We start from the raw sequence: 20847 nt of genomic DNA, 5'->3' as shown, positions 1-20847 counted from the left end.
CTCCACAGTACCTGAATATATAAATCATATTTTAAATAATAACTAATCTGGAAGTCATTTATGATATGCAAATAAATATAGCTTAATGGAGGAATGCAAAACCATAGTAAAAATTTTCAAATATTTGCCCTATGGAAGTTAGTTTTTAAATATAAATGAGTAGAGAAATATTGTACATATACACTATTTGAAGGTTTTCTTTGTTTTTTTCTTGATATGATGTTATAAAAGGATTATTGAGAATTATTAATTTGTCATTTATATATAATAGTAATAGAGTTAACTAGCATTGTATTTGTTCAACAAATATATATACTTATTGGACACTACGAATCACATTAATTCAGACATTTGATAAAAATTACACACCTAGTATATATAAAATCTTTGGATTTGAAAGTAAGTATAGAATTACATGCCAGTACAAAAGTATGAATATTGCCTTTATACATTTATGTACATTATTTAAATTACAAAAAAAAGAATTTAAAATTTCAGTTAATATGTGAATTATAAACCATTGCTTTTTTGCTTATATTTTCCTGTTGAGTACATCTTTATATATATACCAGTTGTCTTTTTGGAAACTATCTTTTGAGATGTGCCTATTTATGTCTTTGGCCCAGTGGTCTTTAGTGTCTTTGGTCTTTTTTAAATTAATTTATAAGACTTTCACATACATATACTGAAAAGAAACTTTTGTTGGTTATATATGTTTGTCTCACTATTCATGTTTTCCATAAAATAAGTGTTTAATACACCATAATTAAATAAATTTTAAAGATATTTAATTATTCCAGCAACATTAATTTAGTAGAATATTATTTTCTTAATACGCTGTAATAACATCTCTGAAATATAACAAACATAGCACTTTTAGATTCTCAATTTTTCACAAATGATGTACCTTGTACCAATACAAAATTTTAAAATTATGTCTTTACTTCCTATACTTTTATCCTCTGCCATATCTCCTTCTTCTTAATTTCTATTTCCCTTCTTTTTCTTATTTTTGTTCTTCTTTTTCTTATCATCTACATTCTAATTTTCTTTCTTCCCTTCTATTCCCTATATTCTCCTGGCTATCCTTAACCCTTATACTTCTTTCTGAATTTTAAAGTCAGCATATATTTTATTTAAAAAACCCTGTAGAAATTATATAGAAATTTTATTAAAAATCACCCTTAATTTGTAGATTAATTTAGGGACAATTTCCATCTACATTAAATTTAGTCATGTATCTGTGTCCGTGATATATCTCTATTTATTTAAGTCTTGTTATTTCCTCCAATATTTTTTTCTAATTTTTTTCTGTAATATTTTGACAAATCAGTCCCAGCTTATTTGTTTTCAATTTTAATTTACAGAAGGTAAACAATTTAAAATCAAAAGTGTGTTTTAGTATGATACTCTCAAAACTAAATATAAAATTTTTAATTTAAAACAGTTTTGAGAACTTCTAATCTGGACAATGACATAGACTTGTTTCTTTTTCTTACCCAATAAGTGTAAATCCTAGAAATAATGCAAAAGAAAACCAAAGGAGAACTCTAGGTGGTAAGATGGTTGAAAGAGGCATGCAAACTGAAGTGAGACCCCAGAACTTGAGGAATAACATCAAAGCAAGGGTTTTTTTGTTGGTTTGGTTTGATTTGATTTTGTTTTTGTCCCTGTACCCAATGGAAGAAGGCAATCCAGGCCTGACATTTTCTGATCCAAAATTTAACAATGGAAGGCATCCTAAGTAGGTTCATTCCTTTCTAGGATGGAACTGGAGCCCCTCAGAAACACCAGAGAAGCCTTACCTCACCACCAACCATGTAAGACCTTAGCAAATAAATAGAAGTTGTGATCAAAAAGAAACAAAAGTAAATTATAGAACTTCAAAATTATGATAACAGAAATTTTAAAAGAAACATGTGGCATGGACTCAATAGTAGACACAGAATGACAGACAATGAAATTAGTGAAGATGAGGAAAAATCAATACAGTTTACCCAATCTAATAACAGAGAAAATAGATTTACAAAAAGTGAAGAGACTCAAGCACCTGTGAAGACCTAACAAAAGATCCTATATTTTATCACAAAAATCTCAGAAAGGGAAATGGAAAAGAATTGGGCTGAAAGAGTGTTTGAAGAAAATGACCAATAATTTCCAAATTTGGTAAAATACAGAAGAGATTTTTAAGAAACTAAGCAAATGTCAACAGGAACAATTCAAAGAATTCTATGCCAAGACACATCACAATTCAAACTTCTGAAAACAGAAGACATAAAAAATGCTGAAAGCAGGAGAGAAATCAATCATTAACTATGGGGGACACCAATTTTATAACAAAGGATTTTTTATTTGAATCCAACGAAGCCAGAAGAAAAGAAAAAACTTTCAAGCCAGAATTCTTATCTAGTAAAGTAATATTTTCGGGATGAAGTTGAAATAAAGACACTCTTAGATAAAGAAAATATAAAAGAATTTGTCATTAATAGACTTACCCTGAAAAACTGGCTAAAGTTTTCTTCAAACAAAAATGACATGATAAAAAGAAAACTTAGATTATCAGGAAAAAAATACCAATGAAAAGAAATACGAATACATGTAATTATGTATCTTATGATATTCAGCACATCATAATATGTGGGATGCAGCAAAAACAGTGTTGAAAATGTATGGCAATAAATGCTTATATTAGAAACATGAAAGGGCCTCAAATCAGTAGGTTAAGTTGCAATCTCAATAAACTAGAAGAAAATAAAGCAAAAAAGTAAAAGGGAATAGCAAACATAAAAGCAGATATCAATATAATTAAAATAGGAAAACGAAGAAAATCACTAAAAATAAAGCTAGTTATTTAAAAAAAATAAATGAAATTGATAAACTTCTAGAAACACTGTTGAAAAGAAAAAGAGAGAAGATACAAATCACCCATATGTAGATTAAAATAGGAAATACTGTGACAAATTCTGAAGTCAATAAGAATAATGGAATACTGTAAAAAATGGTTTATGATTCAACATCTTAGGAGAAATGAATCAATTTCTTGAAAGCCGCTGTGTTAATCCATTCTCACATTGTTATAATGAACTACCTGAGACTGGATAATTAATAAAGAAAAGAGGTTTAATTGACTCACAGCTCCTCAGGCTGTACAGAAGCATGGCTGGGAGACCTCAGGAAACTTACAATCATAGCAGAAGGCAAAGTGGAAGAAAGCATGTCCTACATGACTTCAACAGGCAGAAGAGAGCAAACGGGGAGGTGCTACACAAACTTAAACAACCAAATCTCATGATTACTCACTCATGATCATGAGAACAGCAAGGGGGAAATTCACCCCCATGATCCAATCACTCCCACCTGGCCCCTCTTCCAACATTGGGGATTACAATTTGACAGGAGATTTAAGCAGGGACACAAATCCAAATCATACCGTTCTGCCCTGGCCCCTCCCAAATCTCATCTCCTTTTCACAGTGCAAAATACAACCATCCTTTCTCAACAGTCCCCAAGTCTTAACTCATTTCAACATCAACTTGAAAGTCCACAGTCCAGAGTTTCATCTGATACAAGTCATGTCCCTTCTGTCTATGAGCCTGTAAAACCAAAAACAAGTTAGTTACTTCCAGGATACAATGCAGGCACAGGCATTGGGTAAATACACCTATTACAAAAGGGAGAAGTAAACCAAAACAAAGTGGTTATAGGCCCCATGTGAGTCCAAAACCCAGCAGGGCAGTCATTCAATCTGCAAGCTCCAAAATCATCTCCTTTGACTTTGTGTCTCACATCCAGGCTGCACTGATGCAAAGGGTGTGCTCTCAAGGCCTTTGGCATATCCTCCTTTGTGGGTCTGCAGGGTATGGGCTCCACAGCTGCTTTTGTGGACTGGATTTTAGTGCAGAAGTTTTTCTAGGCACATGGTGCAAGCTGTTAGTGGGTCTACTATTCTGGGGTCTGGAGGATAGCAGCCCTCTTCTCACAGCTCCTCTAGGCAGTGCTCCAGTGAAGACTCTGTGTGTGGGCATCAACCCCACATTTCCCCTCTGCACTACCCTAGTAGAGGTACACAGTGAAGACCCGGCCCCTGTAGCAGACTTCTGCCTGGACATCCATGCTTTTCCATACATCCTTTGAAACTGAGTCAGTGGTTCCCCAGACTCAACTCTTGTCCTCTTGTCTTCTGTGCACCCACATGAAAGCTCCCAAGGCTTACAGCTTGACCCATTGGAGCATTGGAATAAGACATATCTAGGAACCTTTTCGCCATGACTGAAGCTGGAGTGACTGGGATGCAGGGAGTAGTGTCCTCAGGTTGAGCAGAGTGGCAGGGTCCTGGGCTGGCCTGGACTACAAAACCATTCTTCCCTTCTAGGCCTCAAGGCCTGTGATGGGAGGGGTTGCTGTGAAGGTCTCTGAAATGTCTTCAAGGCATTTTCTCCATTGTCTTAGCTATTAACATTCAGGCCCCTCTTTACTTATGCAAATATCTGCAGCTGGCTTGAATTCCTCTGCAGAAAATGGGTTTTCTTTCTTTCTTTCTTTTTTTTTTTTTTGAGATGGAGTTTTGCTCTTGTTGTCCAAGCTGGAGGGCAATGGCACAATCTTGGCTCACCACAACCTCCACCTCCTGGGTTCAAGTGATTCTCCTGCCTCAGCCTCCCGAGTAGCTGGGATCATGGCCAGACTGCAAATTTTCCAACACTTTATGCTCTGTTTCCCTTTCAAACATTAGTTCAAATTTCAAACCATCTCTTTGTGAACACTTATAACCGAACACTTTCAGAGTAAGCCTCTTGAATGCTTTGCTGCTTAGAAATCTCTTCCACCAGATACCTTAAGTCATTTCTCTCAAGTTCAAAGTTCCACAGATCTCTAGGGTAAGGGCACAATGCCACCAGTCTCTTTGCTAAAACACAACAAGAGACATCTTTATTCCAGCTCCCAATAAGTTCCTCATCTCCATCTGAGACCACCTCAGCCTGAACTTTATCGTCCATATCACTATCAGCATTTTGGTCACAACAATTTTACAAGCCTCTAGGAAGTTGCAAAATTTCTCTCATCTTCCTGTTTTTTTCTGAGCCTTTCAAACTGTTCTAACCTCTGCCCATTACCCGCTTCCAAAGCTGCTTCCAAATTTCAGGTATCTTTATAGCAATGCTCTATTCCTAGGTACCAATTTTCGGTGTTAGGCTGTTCTCACATGGCTATAAAGAACTACCTGAGACTAGGCCATAAAGAAAATAGGTTTAGTTAACTCTCAGTTCCTCAGTCTGTACAGGAAACATGGCTGGGGAGACCTCAGGAAATGTACAATCATGGTAGAAGGCAAAGAGGAAAGAGGCACAGCCTACATGGCTGGAGCAAGAAGAAGAGAGCAAATGGGGTGGTGCTACACACTTTTACACTGCCAGATATCATGAGAACTCACTCAGTATCATGAGAACAGCAAGGGGGAAATCCTTCCTTATGATCTGATCAACTCCCTCTAGGCCCCATCTCCAGCACTGGGGTTTACAATTTTACATGAGATTTGGGTGGGGACAAATTTTAAACCATATCAGCCACAAATAACTGAGACTCAACATATTTTGTAGATAATGTGAATAGTCCAATAACCATTTAAAGGAATTAAATTTATATTAGAAAGGTTCCAAGAAAAATAATCAGATTCAGATGGTGTCACTCAAGAATTCTACTAAACATATAAAGAAGAATTACACAAATTGTCTACAATTATTTCCAGGAGATCAGAGATGAGGAAGAACTTCCTACCTCATTTTATGCAACCAGTATATTCCAGATGTCAAAATCACACAAAGAGTGTACAAAAAACGAAACAGACAAACTAAAATTGTCATGAACTTAGATGCAAAATTCTAAATGAAATATCAACTATTTCTAAGAAATATGCAACAATATAAAAATAACTATATGCCTTGACCAAATGTTATTTATTCCAGGTGTGCCAGGTTAGCTGAACATTCAAAATTCACTTGCTTCATTTATCATATAAATAAATCATATATTTATGTATTTATCATATAAACAAGCTAAAGAAGAAAAATTATTATATGTAAATTAACACAAAAGTACATTTAACAAAATTTAACCATCATTCATTATTAAGAAAAAAACTATCAGAAGCCTAGGGAAAAAATTTAAACTTCTTCAACTTAATAATAAACAGCTATAAAAAGTCTATAGTTAACATTGTCTTAATGGTGAAAGACAGAATATTTTCTCCCTAAGATTAAGGACAAGATATTCATGGCATGTCTATTTCACAATTCTTATTCTACATTGTACTGGAAATCTAGGTAGTGCAATAGGAAAGTAAAGGAAATAAAAGGTGTACATATCAGAAAGGAAGAAAGGAAATTATAGTATGTTTAGATGACATGATTGTTTATGTAGAAAAAGCCAGGAATTTTAAAAGAAAAGGTTTTCCTGGAACTAACAAGTTTATCATAGTCACAGACTGCAAATTCAACAAAAAACATAAATTCTGTTTCCACATACAATAATTATGTGGACGCTGAAAAAAATACAATAATATTCACAAACAGGCTGGGCACGGTGGCTCACACCTGTAATCCCAGGGCTTTTGGAGGCCAAGGCAGGCGGATCACGAGGTCAGGAGATCGAGACTATCCTGGCTAACACGGTGAAACCCCGTGTCTACTAAAAATACAAAACATTGGCTGGGAGTGGTGGCGGGCGCCTATAGTCCCAGCTACTCGGGAGGCTGAGGCAGGAGAATGGCGTGAACCCGGGAGGCGGAGCTTGCAGTGAGCCGAGATCACACCACTGCACTCCAGCCTGGGCGACAGAGCAAGACTCTGTCTCAAAAAATAATAAAAAAATAATAATATTCACAAACAAATATTTAAAAATAAATTATTTGAATATACATTTAACAAAACAAAACAACTACAGAATCTGCATCTTGAAAATTTTAGAAGGCATGAAAGAAATCAAAGACCTTGAGTGGGCACAGTGGCTCATGCCTGTAATCCCAGCATTTTGGGAGAGAGATATATATATATGTTTATTTTTACAAAGTATCTCAAAATCATTCCCCAGAGTGGCTCTATATATTCTTTCATTGCCATCATCAATATATAATCAATTTTTATGTATAACATATATAATATGGACACATATACATATATATATAGAGAGAAGTATATCTGTATAGATCTTAGATGTAAATAAAAAGACATAAGTTTTTTTAAACTTAGGAGGATGTCGTCTGCCTAGTTCTGTTTTTTTTTTGGGTGGGGGGACAGGGTCTCACTCTGTCACCCAGACTGGAGTGCAGTGGCACGATCTCAGCTCACCGCAACATCCGCCTCCCAGGCTCAAGCGATTCTTCTGCCTCAGTCTCCCAAATAGCTGGGATTACAGGCATGCACCACTAATTTTTGTATTTTTATTAGAGACGGGGTTTCACTATTTTGGCCAGGCTAGTCTCGAACTCCTGACCTCAAATGATCTACCCGCCTCGGCTTAATAAAGTGCTGTGATTACAGGTATGAGCCACCATGCCCGTTGAAGTTCTTGGACTGCAAAACAAAATCACAATGCATAAGAGCCTAGATAGATAAATAGACACAATTTAAAACATTGCTCCATAAAAGACCATATAATGTCAATGAAAAAGGCAAAGACTGGAAAAAACATATTTTCAAACCATGTATTTAAAAAGGACTAGTAACTAAAACATAAAGAAATCTTGAAACAGAAAAGTTAAAAAACAGAGTAAAAGATATGTAGACACATTTCAATAAAGAAGATAGATGGATGGCAAATAAGAAAATAAAAAGATTTTCAACATCATTAGACTTCAGCAAAATGCAAATTAAAACTACAATGAAATATTACTAAACGTGTATCAGAAAGGCTAAAACATAAAATAGTGATGCCACAAAACGATGGTAAGGATGTAGAGAAATTAATTATGTATTGATGGTGGCAATGAAAAATTATATAATCACTCTTGGGAATAATTTTGTGATATTTTCCAAAACTAAACATGTAGTTATCATGTAACCCAGCAGTTACACTGTCGGGCATTTATCACAGAAAAGTGAAACCTGTACATGAATATTCACACTAGCTTTATTCAGGACAGTCAAACACTGGAAACAACCTAAGTGTACTTCAACAGATGAATGACTCCACTACAGTATGTAGCACACAGATAAACTATGGTACAACAAACTATAGAATACTACTTACCAATAAAAAGGCCCAAACTATTGATACATGCAACCATCTAAATCAATCTCCAAATAATTATTCTCAGTGAAAAATGCTAATCCCAAGTGTTATATAATCTATGATTACATTGTATAATATTCGGTATTATGTTTTTATAAATGAAGAGCATATCAGTAGTTGCAAAAGGAGGAGAATGTGATAGTAAAAGGGCAAGAAAAAAGGATTCTTGTGATAATCAAACTGTTTGGTATATTGAGTATGTCATTGGATACACAAATAAGTTACATGGAATTGTATATATAAAACACACACATAGATACACATTTCATAAGTATAAATGTGAAGATTAGAATAAAATTGGTAGATTATCTCAATGTCCAAAAATATTGAGCCATTAATAGTAATGAAAAAATAGAAAACATACATACTTTTTGTTTTTGCACTATGCATATAATTTTATCTCAGTTCAGAATCTTATAAATGCTAGAAATTAAACATTTGCTCAATATATTAGTCAGAGAATTAGAACTAATGGGATGTGGACACACAGACAGGGAAACAGAGAGACAGAGACAAAGAGAGAGAGAAAAAGACTGATTTTAAGCAATTGACTTAATTGATTGGCAAGTCTTAAATTTGAAGAGCATGCCAGCAGGCTGGAGACCCAGGGAAGTGTGATCTTGAAGTTTGAAACCAAAATCAATCAGAAGGCAGAATTCCCTCTTCATCTAGAAAACTAGCTTTTTTTCTCTTAAAGTCTTCAATTAATTAGACAATGCTTCACACATTATGGAATGAAACCTGCTTAACTGAAAGTCTATTGATTTAAATGGTCTTCTCTAAAAGATATTACAATGACATCTAGAATAGTATTCGATCAACTATTTGAGTGGCCACAGACTAGCCAAGATGATGTGTAACATTAACCATCATGTTCAGTATTACTGTATTTTAATTGGGATTATAGTTTATACTTAGAATATAGACTGAAAACCAAATTCCCACACCTATAGACTTGTTTTTAATTATGATAAAGAGGAAGGTATCACTAGATTAAGAGTAATTTCAGAGACATCTGTGAAAATTTTCTACCAATTAAATACTGCCAACGGACAGTCAAGACACCCATAGCCATCTGTTATTTTGCCTGAACAGTGTGTAAGACAATATGAAGACTTTTAGATAAAACACATATTCCTTAATTTGGCAAAGACCTCCATCTCCTGTCTCTTATGTTTTACACCAATCTCAATTCACCCAATCCCAGGAAGAAATCTTATTTAAAGTGAGGCTTGCAGGATTGTTAGAATTTGCAGGAGTAGTTCAGAAAGAAATGTGATTTCAAAGGAACTAATTTAGAAATAGCATATGGGTTTTTAGGGCAATAATTTATTTATTATCCTTCTTGTGAAGAAATAATCAAGTATCTGTAATATTTTTCTTGTGTTCTAAGAACTGGAATATTTTAGAAAAGATAAAAATGTACTGTATCACATGCAAAATGTAATAAAATTAATGGTTTATTGTATGTCAAGTTAAAAGGAAAAACATTTATAGGAAAGTTAATATTTTACTTTATTCCTCCTTTTGGGGCCATAACAAAAATGTACCATTGTGTTTTTATGTAATATAGAAGTGCAGACATAAATATTTTTGTAAAGTACTCAAAGAAAAAACTTTTATTTTGTCCTGATTTTATAAATAGCTACAAAACAGAAGGAAAAAAATTCCTTTCTTACCATAGCTTTTTGCCCATTCACAACAGATGTTGTTTCTACAAATTAGTTCATAATTTCTTTCATAACTCAGATAGAACAACCCTTCAATTTATAGTCAGGAATAGATAGAGTGCTGCATATAATTCTGGTAATTATGTAACAAAACTGCACTTTGCTATTTGAAAACCTTGGCCATCAATCATTCAGTTTAGTGTTGGGTTATCTTAATCTTCCGTTGCACCAGCTGTGCAAGGCTCAGCCACAAACACAGCGGATTTGCCAGACTTCTACTGAGTAAAGTGTAAATTATCAACATGTAAGATAATAGGTAGCTAGACACCTAGCCATCTAGTTAAATAGAATTGATCTGCAGTATATGCAACGACTGCAAAACTTTTTGGGGATTTGGGGGGTGGGAAGGCATAATCAATTTTTTACCACATATCACATCAATATAGTTGTTGCTTAATTTTTTAAAACTGTGTTTTCTTTTCTAAACATGACTCATGGCTCAAAATATTTTCATTTATGCCATAACTTAGAGTCTTGGGTTAAGAGAACTTTATTTTAGATACCATTGTTCAGAACAAAAGAGTTGTAATTTATAAACAGTATGTAATTTATAAACAGTGTGTGGGAGAGGTTAGAAATTAGAATACTTTGCCCAGAAAAGCCACAACTCCTAAATTAAGAGCCTATGGTCACTAGGTTTTTTTAGTTTGTGTAGTATTGTGCTCATTTTATATCTTATAGACATGAAATAAAATTTCATTAAATAATTAAGCTAAATGTACTAGAGAACCATTGCTCATCTTAAAATTAATGTTGGTTAATAATTTACATTTTTCATAGAATTTTCTATTCATTAATTTATTTGAAACTTGAAATATTTTTATAAAATAATTTATGCAAGGTTACTTATTCATATTACAGAAGATATTAAATTTCAGAGTAGTAAAATGACAGTTCAAATCTCACAGTATGTAGGAGGGAAAGGCCAAAATACAAGTCAATTCTACAATCTTGGCAATTTCCATTCGATGACCACATAAAAATATATATCTTTGTTATTTATAATACACATAAATTTATTACATTTAAAACATAAAAAGTATTTTATTTTTATAAAGTATAAAAATACACTTTTTAAAAAGCATAAAAATATACTTTTTATGTTTTAAGTATATTTTTAAGTGGAACCCGCCGTATTGGGGGTTTCATGTTCTATGTCCTAATTTAATTAATCGATTTGTGTAAAGTCAGGATTCAGAAATGCATCTGGATAATGAGAAGGAAACAAGACTTTTTGAGATATATAAAATATTGATTTAAGCTTGGCATGCTGAATGCTAACATTTTAAAATTAAATTGTAAATTATTAAAATCATTAACATGTTAGACATTAGCTGGAGAAAGCAAAGAAATGCCAGAACTTGCAGTCAGGAATGATGTCTCCACTTAGAAAGTGAAGACAGAAGCTCAAGTGTTACAAACTCTAGGTTTTAGATTTTGGTGGTACTAATAGTTGGTATTGAAAAAGAGATATAAAAAGGAGGCTCTACATTCAGTCATGATAATAGGATACATCTGTTCACATTTCCTTGTACTTTTACATAATTCTCATATGGATCAGTGCCACCAATAGGGAAATGACTCCCACAGCAGGACAGAGACTTTGCTACAGTAGATACTATTCCAGGTTTAAGGCAGAAAAAAAGGCACAGACACAAGATAATTAAGATATGACTTAAGATTTTGAGGGGACTCTCCCGTGATTATCTTCCCACAGAAATATCAATTTGAACAACTATCCACACCCTAAATTACCTTCACAAGCATTCAGAAAACCAAGTGATAGATCACAAAACCTAGCTGCAGCACAATAATAGAAAAAGATACATGGAAAGGAGTAGGAAAGACAGATTTATATTACCTGCATTACCTCTTCCTCAAGCACATTCAATACAGAGTGGTGAGTAATAGCTTCCACTTGAGGGAAAGAGGAAAATGAACACAGTACTTTGCCTTAGACCCCAACACTGGATCAACACAGTAAAATCCAGTATTGGAAAGATCCCTCTTCCCACATATTTCAGGACAGTATCTATGGAGAAAACCTCTAAACCTGCCCTAGTACCAGACAGAACCACACAGCCCAAGGCTTCAGTCTTGTATGATAGTCTCAACATCCAGGCTGCATTCCTGGTGGGCTGATTTCAGTGGTCCTGGGCCCCAGAGAACACTCAGTCGTAGGCAGCTCTCAGTAGCCCTAGGCTTCTGGCACAAGTGCTCTATTAGCTGCATCTGCACCAGGTTTCTGGCCCACCCTAGTGGCATGACTAGGTAATGGATAATTACCTAGTAATATCCATTACTAGGATAAGTACCTAGTCATGCCATTACCTGGTAATGGCATGACTAGGTAATGGTAATGGATACCAGGCTTCTTGCAGCATCAGGCCATACACAGCTGCCCCACATTTCTGGCACTTCTTAGTGCCATACCAGCTCCAGGGCTTTCCCAGACAAAGCCCGTCTGTGAAGACTGGAATAGCACCTGCTTCATTATGTGTGTAGACATCTGCATATAATCACAAGGACCAAGAATAATCAGATAAACACAACATCACCAAATGGACAAAATAAGGTGACAGTGTCTATCTCTAAAAAATGGAGATCTATGAGTTGACTGACAAATAATTCAAAATAACTGTTTTAAGGAAGCTCGGTGAACTTCAACAAAATATAGAGAAATAATTCAATAAAATGAGAAAAACTAGTTAACAGAACAAAAAAATTAATAGAGAGATTGAAATAATAATTATAAAAAAATCAAACAGAAATCTTGGAGCTGAGAAATACAGTGAACAAAATGAGAAATGCAACAGAATGCATCAACAACAGCAACATGGACCGAGCAGAAAAATCTGTCAATTTAAAAAGGGGATTTTAAAATATACCTTCAGAGGGAAAAAAAAGAAGAGAATAAAAAGGATTGAAGAAAGATTATGGAATTAATGGTATAACATCAAAAGAGCAAATCTTTGAGTAACAGCAGTTAAAGAAGTGGAAGACAAAGATAAAGATATAAAAGCTTATTAAAGTAAATAGCAGCAGAAAACTTTTCAAACTTAGGGAAGGATATACATATCCATGTACAGGAAGGTTAGATGTTTCTAATCAGATTCCATTCAAATAATACTATCCCAAGACGTTTTGTAATAAAACTGTTAAAAATCAGGGACAAAGAGAGGATTCTGAAAGCAGCAAGAAAATAAGATGCAAATAATATATAAGGGAATTCAAATATGACTAGCAGGAGACTTCTCAGCAGAAATCTTAGAGGATAGGGGAAAGTGATATTTGCTGAAGAAAAATAAAAAGCATATGACAACCAATAATATTATATTCTGCAAATCTGTCCTTCAGAAATAAAAGACAAAAAAAAAAGATTTTCCCAGGGAAATAAGCTCAGGGGGGAACATTACCTGTCTTATAAGAAATGCTGAAAGGAGTTCTTCAAGCTGAAAGAAAAACATGCTAATGCATAATAAAAAAATCTGAAAGTATAAAACTCACTGGTAAAAGTAAGTACACAGTTAAATTCAGAATACTTTAACACTATAATGCTGTTATATAAATCACTTATATCTTTAACCTGAAGGTTAAATACAAAACTATTCAAAAATTGCTACAATAATCTGTTAAGGGATGTGCAATGTAAAAAGATACAAATTGTGACCTCAAAACTTCAACATGATGGTGAGAGGGAAGTAAAAGTGTCATTTTTTTATGTGATCAAAATTAAGTTGTTATGAGTTTAACAACTTGTATAACAAGGAAATTTTTTGTAAGCCTCAGTTTATCCACAAGGCAAAAGCCTATGATAGATACACAACAAAGTAAAAAAAGAAAGAATCGAAACATATCACTAAAGAAAAATCACCTACCCACAAGGAAGATAGTAAGAAAAAAAAGCAAATAAATAATGTATAAAACAACTAGAAAACAGTTAACAAAATAACAGTTGTAAGTCCTTATCTATCAATAATTGCTTTGAATGTAAATGGGATAAATTATCCAATCAAAAAACAGTGGCTGAATGGATAAAAAATTAGCTGCAAACTATGTGCTGCTTACATGAGATTCACTTAACCTGTAAGGATACATATAGACTAAAAGTGAAGGGATGGAACAAGAGACTTCATGCTAATGGAAGACAAAAGTGAGCAGTAATAGCTATACTTGAATAAAATAAACTTTAAGTCAAAACTCTGAAAAGAGATAAAGTTATTTTATAATAACAATGGATGTGCAAGGACTTCATGTCTAAAACACCAAAAGCAATGGCAACAAAAGCCAAAATTGACAAATGGGATCTAATTAAACTAAAGAGCTTCTGCACAGTAAAAGAAACTACCATCAGAGTGAACAGGCAACCTACAAAATGGGAGAAAATTTTCGCAACCTACTCATCTGACAAAGGGCTAATATCCAGAATCTACAATGAACTCCAACAAATTTACAAGAAAAAAACAAACAACCCCATCAAAAAGTGGGTGAAGGATATGAACAGACACTTCTCAAAAGAAGACATTTATGCAGCCAAAAGACACATGAAAAAATGCTCACCATCACTGGCCATCAGAGAAATGCAAATCAAAACCACAATGAGATACCATCTCACACCAGTTAGAATGGCAATCATTAAAAAGTCAGGAAACAACAGGTGCTGGAGAGGATGTGGAGAAATAGGAACACTTTTACACTGTTGGTGGGACTGTAAACTAGTTCAACCCTTGTGGAAGACAGTGTGGCGATTCCTCAGGGATCTAGAACTAGAAATACCATTTGACCCAGACATCCCATTACTGGGTATATACCCAAAGGACTATAAATCATGCTGCTATAAAGACACACGCACACGTATGTTTATTGCGGCACTATTCACAATAGCAAAGACTTGGAACCAACCCAAATATCCAACAATGATAGACTGGATTAAGAAAATGTGGCTTATATACACCATGGAATACTATGCAGCCATAAAAAAATAATAAGTTCATGTCCATTGTAGGGACATGGATGAAATTGGAAATCATCATTCTCAGTAAACTATCGCAAGGACAAAAAACCAAACACCGCATGTTCTCACTCATAGGTGGGAATTGAACAACGAGAACACATGGACACAGGAAGGGGAACATCACACTCTGGGGACTGTTGTGGGGTGGGAGGAGGGGGGGAGGGATAGCATTAGGAGATATACCTAATGCTAGATGACAAGTTAACGGGTGCAGCACACCAGCATGGCACATGTATACATACGTAACTAACCTGCACATTGTGCACATGTACCCTAAAACTTAAAGTATAATAATAATAAAAAAATGGAGTCAATTTAGAAAAAGGATGTAATTGTAAATATATACACCCAACATAAGTGTATCTAAATATGTAAAGCATGTATTAATAGATCTGAAGGGAGAGGTCAATTGAAATACAATAATAGTGAGGGACTTCAATATTCCACTTTTCAGCAGTGGACAAAACATCCAGACAGAAAATCAATATAGAAACATGGAATTTAATCTACATTCTAGAGCAAAAGGAACTAACAGACCTGTACAGAACATCGCATATACCACATGCAGAATACACACTCTACTCAAAAATCAATAGAGGTAAGTGACACTGGTAAACTAAGAACAATATAGGACACCGAGGAGAGGAAGTCATGCATTTCAAGTAAATAATGCCCCTTTGAGTTTTGGAGAGGTGACATGTGTCCACTCTCAACTAATATCAACCAAACTAAACTGGCAGCTTGTGCAGGTTTAGGTATCTAATTTCAAACTTAAAACACTAAAGACTTGAGAAATACATGGAACAATATCCTTTGAAATTTGGCATTTGGTCAGTTGACTATATGCACAAAGTAAAAATCAATGAAATTAATTATGTTCACAGTGGTCTTCCATTAAAATGGTGCCACCGGAAAGATGACCTGAAATTTAGAGAATTTTTAACAATTTGTTTTAAGTATGAAGTAAAGTTTGTATTTTCTAAATGTATAAGTTTGATATATCTGGTAAGGTTTTTTTTTCCCTGATTTATAATGTAATGTTTAGGAGACTCCATGAAACACAATTCAGGGTCATATACATAGTAAAAAATATAGTGCTATATTTTTTTCACCTAATGATTGTAAAATAAAATTTTTAAATAATCACATTGTTTTATAATAATAATATCTTTCATGACACATTAAAGAGAAATGAGAATTGACTAAGCCTATGCATTTCCCCAAATAAACATAATTATGTGGATTCATTTTATTGGTTAAAAGTTGAAAAATATAATCGAAGAACACAAATATAATAAATATTAGGGCTTTAGAAAATCTGAAACAATACATGGTTAATTTCAGAAGCTCCCAGGACTTAAGTAAATTAAGATTGTGAAATAATTCATGCCCTCTTCCTCCCTTAGAATGCACATAAACTACTTCAGTCCTACCAAACATTTTTGCATATGATAAATGTAGTTAAATATCTGTGAAGACAGTTTGTTTTTCAAACTAAGCTGAGCTGCTTATACTCCTGGAGCAAAAGAATTACAGGTTCTTGAGCTCTTCTTTGTATTCACTAAAAATCAGGCCAGCCTAAGGACATCTTACTTGAGAGTTTCAAAAGTATGTAATTTATGTCTCACTGAAAGAAAAAAGAAATATAAGAGATATGCTTGATTTGGGAACTTAATTTTAAACCAAGTAAAACAAGAAAAAGTTTTGTGACGTAATATTATTTTCTGATTGGAAATTATATAAATTTCATTCTTTTTTTATTTTTATTTTTATTATACTTTAAGTTCTAGGGTACATGTGCACAACGTGCAGGTTTGTTACACATGTGTACATGTGCCATGTTGGCGTGCTGCACCCATTATCTCGTCATTTACATTAGGTATATCTTCTTATGCTATCCCTCCCCACTCCCCATACCCCACAACAGGCCCCAGTGTGTGATGTTCCCGTTCCTGTGTCCAAGTGTTCTCATTGTTCAATTCCCACCCATGAGTGAGAACATGCGGTATTTGGTTTTTTTCCTTGCGATAGTTTGCTGAGAATGATGGTTTCCAGTTTCATCCACGTCCCTACAAAGGACATGAACTCATCCTTTCTTATGGCTGCATAGTATTCCATGGTGTATATGTGCCACATTTTCTTAACCCAGTCTATCACTGATGGACATTTGGGTTGGTTCCAAGTCTTTGCTATTGTGAATAGTGCCGCAATAAACATACGTGTGCATGTGTCTTTATAGCAACATGATTTATAATCCTTTGAATATATACCCAGTAATGGGATGGCTGGGTCAAATGGTATTTCCAGTTCTAGATCCTTGAGGAATCGCCACACTGTCTTCCATAATGGTTGAACTAGTTTACAGTCCCACCAACAGTGTAAAAGCGTTCCTCTTTCTTCACATCCTCTCCAGCACCTGTTGTTTCCTGACTTTTTAATGATCACCATTCTAACTGGTGTGAGATGGTATCTCAATTTGGTTTCGATTTGCATTTCTCTGATGGCCAGTGATGATGAGCATTTTTTCATGTGTCCGTTGGCTGCATAAATGTCTTCTTTTGAGAAGTGTCTGTTCATATCCTTTGCCCACTTTTTGATGGGGTTGTTTGTTTTTTTCTTGTAAATTTGTGTGAGTTCTTTGTAGATTCTGGATATTAGCCCTTTGTCAGATGGGTAGATTGCAAAAATTTTCTCCCATTCTGTTGGTTGTCTGCTCACTCTGACGGTAGTTTCTTTTGCTGTGCAGAAGCTCTTTAGTTTAATTAGATCCCATTTGTCAATTTTGGCTTTTGTTGCCATTGCTTTTGGTGTTTTAGACATGAAGTCCTTGCCCATGCCTGTGTCCTGAATGGTATTGCCTAAGCTTTCTTCTAGGGTTTTTATGGTTTTAGGTCTAACATTTAAGTCTTTAATCCATCTTGAATTAATTTTTCTATAAAGTGTAAGGAAGGGATCCAGTTTCAGCTTTCTACATATTGCTAGCCAGTTTTCCCAGCAGTATTTATCAGATAGGGAATCCCTTTCCCATTTCTTGTTTTTGTCAGGTTTGTCAAAGATCAGATGGTTGAAATGGCAAACCGAATCCAGCAGCACATCAGAAAGCTTATCTCCCATGATCAAGTGGGCTTCATCCCTGGGATGCAAGGCTGGTTCAACATACACAAATCAATAAACATAATCCAGCATATAAACAGAACCAGACAAAAACCACATGATTATCTCAATAGATGCAGAAAAGTTCTTTGAAAGAATTGAACAGCCCTTCATGCTAAGAACTCTCAGTAAATTAGGTATTGATGGGATGTATCTCAAAATAATGAGAGCTATTTATGAAAACCCCACAGCCAATATCATACTGAATGCACAAAAACTGGAAGCATTCCCTTTGAAAACTGGCACAAGACAGAGATGCCCTCTTTCACCATTCCTATTCAACATACTGTTGGAAGGTCTGGCCAGGGCAATCAGGCAGGAGAAAGAAATAAAGGGTTTTCAATTAGGAAAAGAGGAAGTCAAATTGTCCCTGTTTGCAGATGACATGATGGTATATTTAGAAAACCCCATTGTCTCAGCCCAAAATCTCCTTAAGCTGGTAAGCAACTTCAGCAAAGTCTCAGGATACAAAATCAATGTGCAAAAATCACAAGCACTCTTATACAGCAATAACAGACAAACAGAGGGCCAAATCATGAGTGAACTCCCATTCACAATTTATTCAAAGAGAATGAAATACCTAGGAAACAAACTTACAAGGGATGTGAAGGACCTCTTCAAGGACAGCTACAAACCACTGCTCAATGAGATAAAAGAGGACACAAACAAATGGAAGAACATTCATGCTCATGGATAGGAAGAATCAATATTGTGAAAATGGCCATATTGCCCAAGGTGATTTATAGATTTAACGCCATCCCCATCAAGCTACCAATGACTTTCTCCACAGAACTGGAAAAAACTACTTTAAAGTTCACATGGAACCAAAAAAGAACCCGCATTGCCAAGACAATCCTAAGCCAAAAGAACAAAGCTGGAGGCATCACGCTACCTGACTTCAAACTATACTACAAGGCTACAGTAACCAAACAGCATGGTACTGGTGCCAAAACAGAGATATAGACCAATGGAACAGAATGGAGCCCTCGGAAATAATACCACACATCTACAACATCATACTTTTTAAAATTTCAACTTTTATATTAGATAAAAGGGGTATATGTGCAGATTTGTTACATGGGAATGTAGCATGATGCTGAGGTTTCAGGTACAGACCTCATAACCTAGGTAGTGAGAATAGGACCCAATAGGTAGTTTTCCTTCCAAGCCCTGTTCCCATCCTTCTCCCTCTAGTAGTCTGAAATGTCCATTGTTCCCATGTTTATGTCCATGTGTGCTCAATGTTTACCTCCCACTTATAAGTGAGAATAGGCAGTATTTGGTTTTTTTGTTCATTTCTTAGTTTGCCTAGGATTATAGCCTTTAACTGTATCTATGTTGCTGCAAAGGATATGATTTCATTCGTTTTTATGGCTGCATAGTATTGTGTGGTATATGTATACTACATTTTCTTTATCCAGTTCATCATTGATAGGCACCTGGGTTAATTTTATGTCTTTGCTACTGTAAGTAGTGCAGTGATTAACATACAAGTACATGTGTCTTTTTGTAGGATAATTTCTTTTGCCTTGGGTATACAACCAGTAGTGAAATTGCTGGGTCAAATGGTAACTCTCTTTTAAGTTCTTTACTCGGGCCTGCTGGGCTCATGCTGCCCACTCACCCTAGCAGGCTTCGCTTGGCTCGTGCTACCAGTTCAGATCCCATGCCTGTCAAGGGTTAGCCATGCAAAGAGTGGCAAGGGTTACGTGAATGAGTGAGTGCAGGGTCTGGCCACTGTGCACAGCCAGGTATGCCAGCTGCTGTAGAGAAGCAGGCAAATCCAGGTGCTGGCACAGGCCCTGGCTCTGTGGAAGCCTGTGGCTGGATCAGATGCACTGCAAGCAGCTTTCACTGTGGGCACCTGCATCTGGATGAGCAGAAAGCACTGGTTCCTGGAAGCTTGAAGACACCAGAAACTGTAGATCCCCAAAGCGGGTGTCACAGCCTTGCCTCTGGAAGTCCCTAGGTCTGGGATCCTGGAAGGGGCGCAGCTCTTCTCTCTTTCTTCTTGCCTGCAACATGGTTAGTGTATTGGAGGGTGTTTCAGGCCTGTTTGTGTTACAGCTCTTTCAGTCCCACCAATTGGTGGTGCCTGAGTTCTCGTACCACATCCAGGAAGAATGAGGTATGCAGACAACTAGAGGGTTGACAAAGCAAAGAGGTGCTTTACTGAGCCACAGTACAGCTCTCAGGAGATCCAAAGCAGGTAGCTCCTTTCCACAGGCAGGTCATCCCGACGAGAGTGCAGCCCTCAGCAGAGAGGAGGCCTGGCAAGCAGGTTGTCCTCATGTCTCTGTGAGTCTGTCTGAGACTGGGGATTTTATGGGCTTCAGAAAGGAGAAAATGCATGCTAATTGGTCCATGAGTGACCATGGATGGGCCCAGAAAAAGCACCGTAAGTATTCCCTCTGGGCAGTGGATTCCTCCCAGAACTGACAACCTAGCTCCTAGGCTTCAGGCCTTCCCTAGCTTTAAAGTGGGGCTTCACTGGGAGCTTGCCCCTTTTCACCCAGGACCCTGTCTGCCTCCCGCCACCATCTATATGTCATTCATGGTACCCACACTACTTGTGCAAAGAGGTACCTGCAGGCCTGTGCTGAGCCACCCTTAGCCCCTCATTGGGCCTCCCCCCCATGCTCGTCAGTGCCCAAAGCCTGGAGG

At 35.8% G+C, this 20847-nt stretch overlaps 1 pseudogene; it reads right to left on the bottom strand.

Annotated features, from left to right (window-relative positions):
- Window positions 1-20207, bottom strand: part of LOC100454504 (bifunctional methylenetetrahydrofolate dehydrogenase/cyclohydrolase, mitochondrial-like) — a 98562-nt pseudogene extending 78355 nt beyond the window's left edge.
- Window positions 20208-20847: the final 640 nt, after the last annotated feature.

This window comes from Pongo abelii, chromosome 2 (assembly GCF_028885655.2).
Source record: "Pongo abelii isolate AG06213 chromosome 2, NHGRI_mPonAbe1-v2.0_pri, whole genome shotgun sequence".
NCBI classification, from domain to species: domain Eukaryota; kingdom Metazoa; phylum Chordata; class Mammalia; order Primates; family Hominidae; genus Pongo; species Pongo abelii.
The sequence above is the reverse complement of the archived record's forward strand: the minus strand, read 5'-3'. Positions and strand labels throughout refer to the sequence as shown.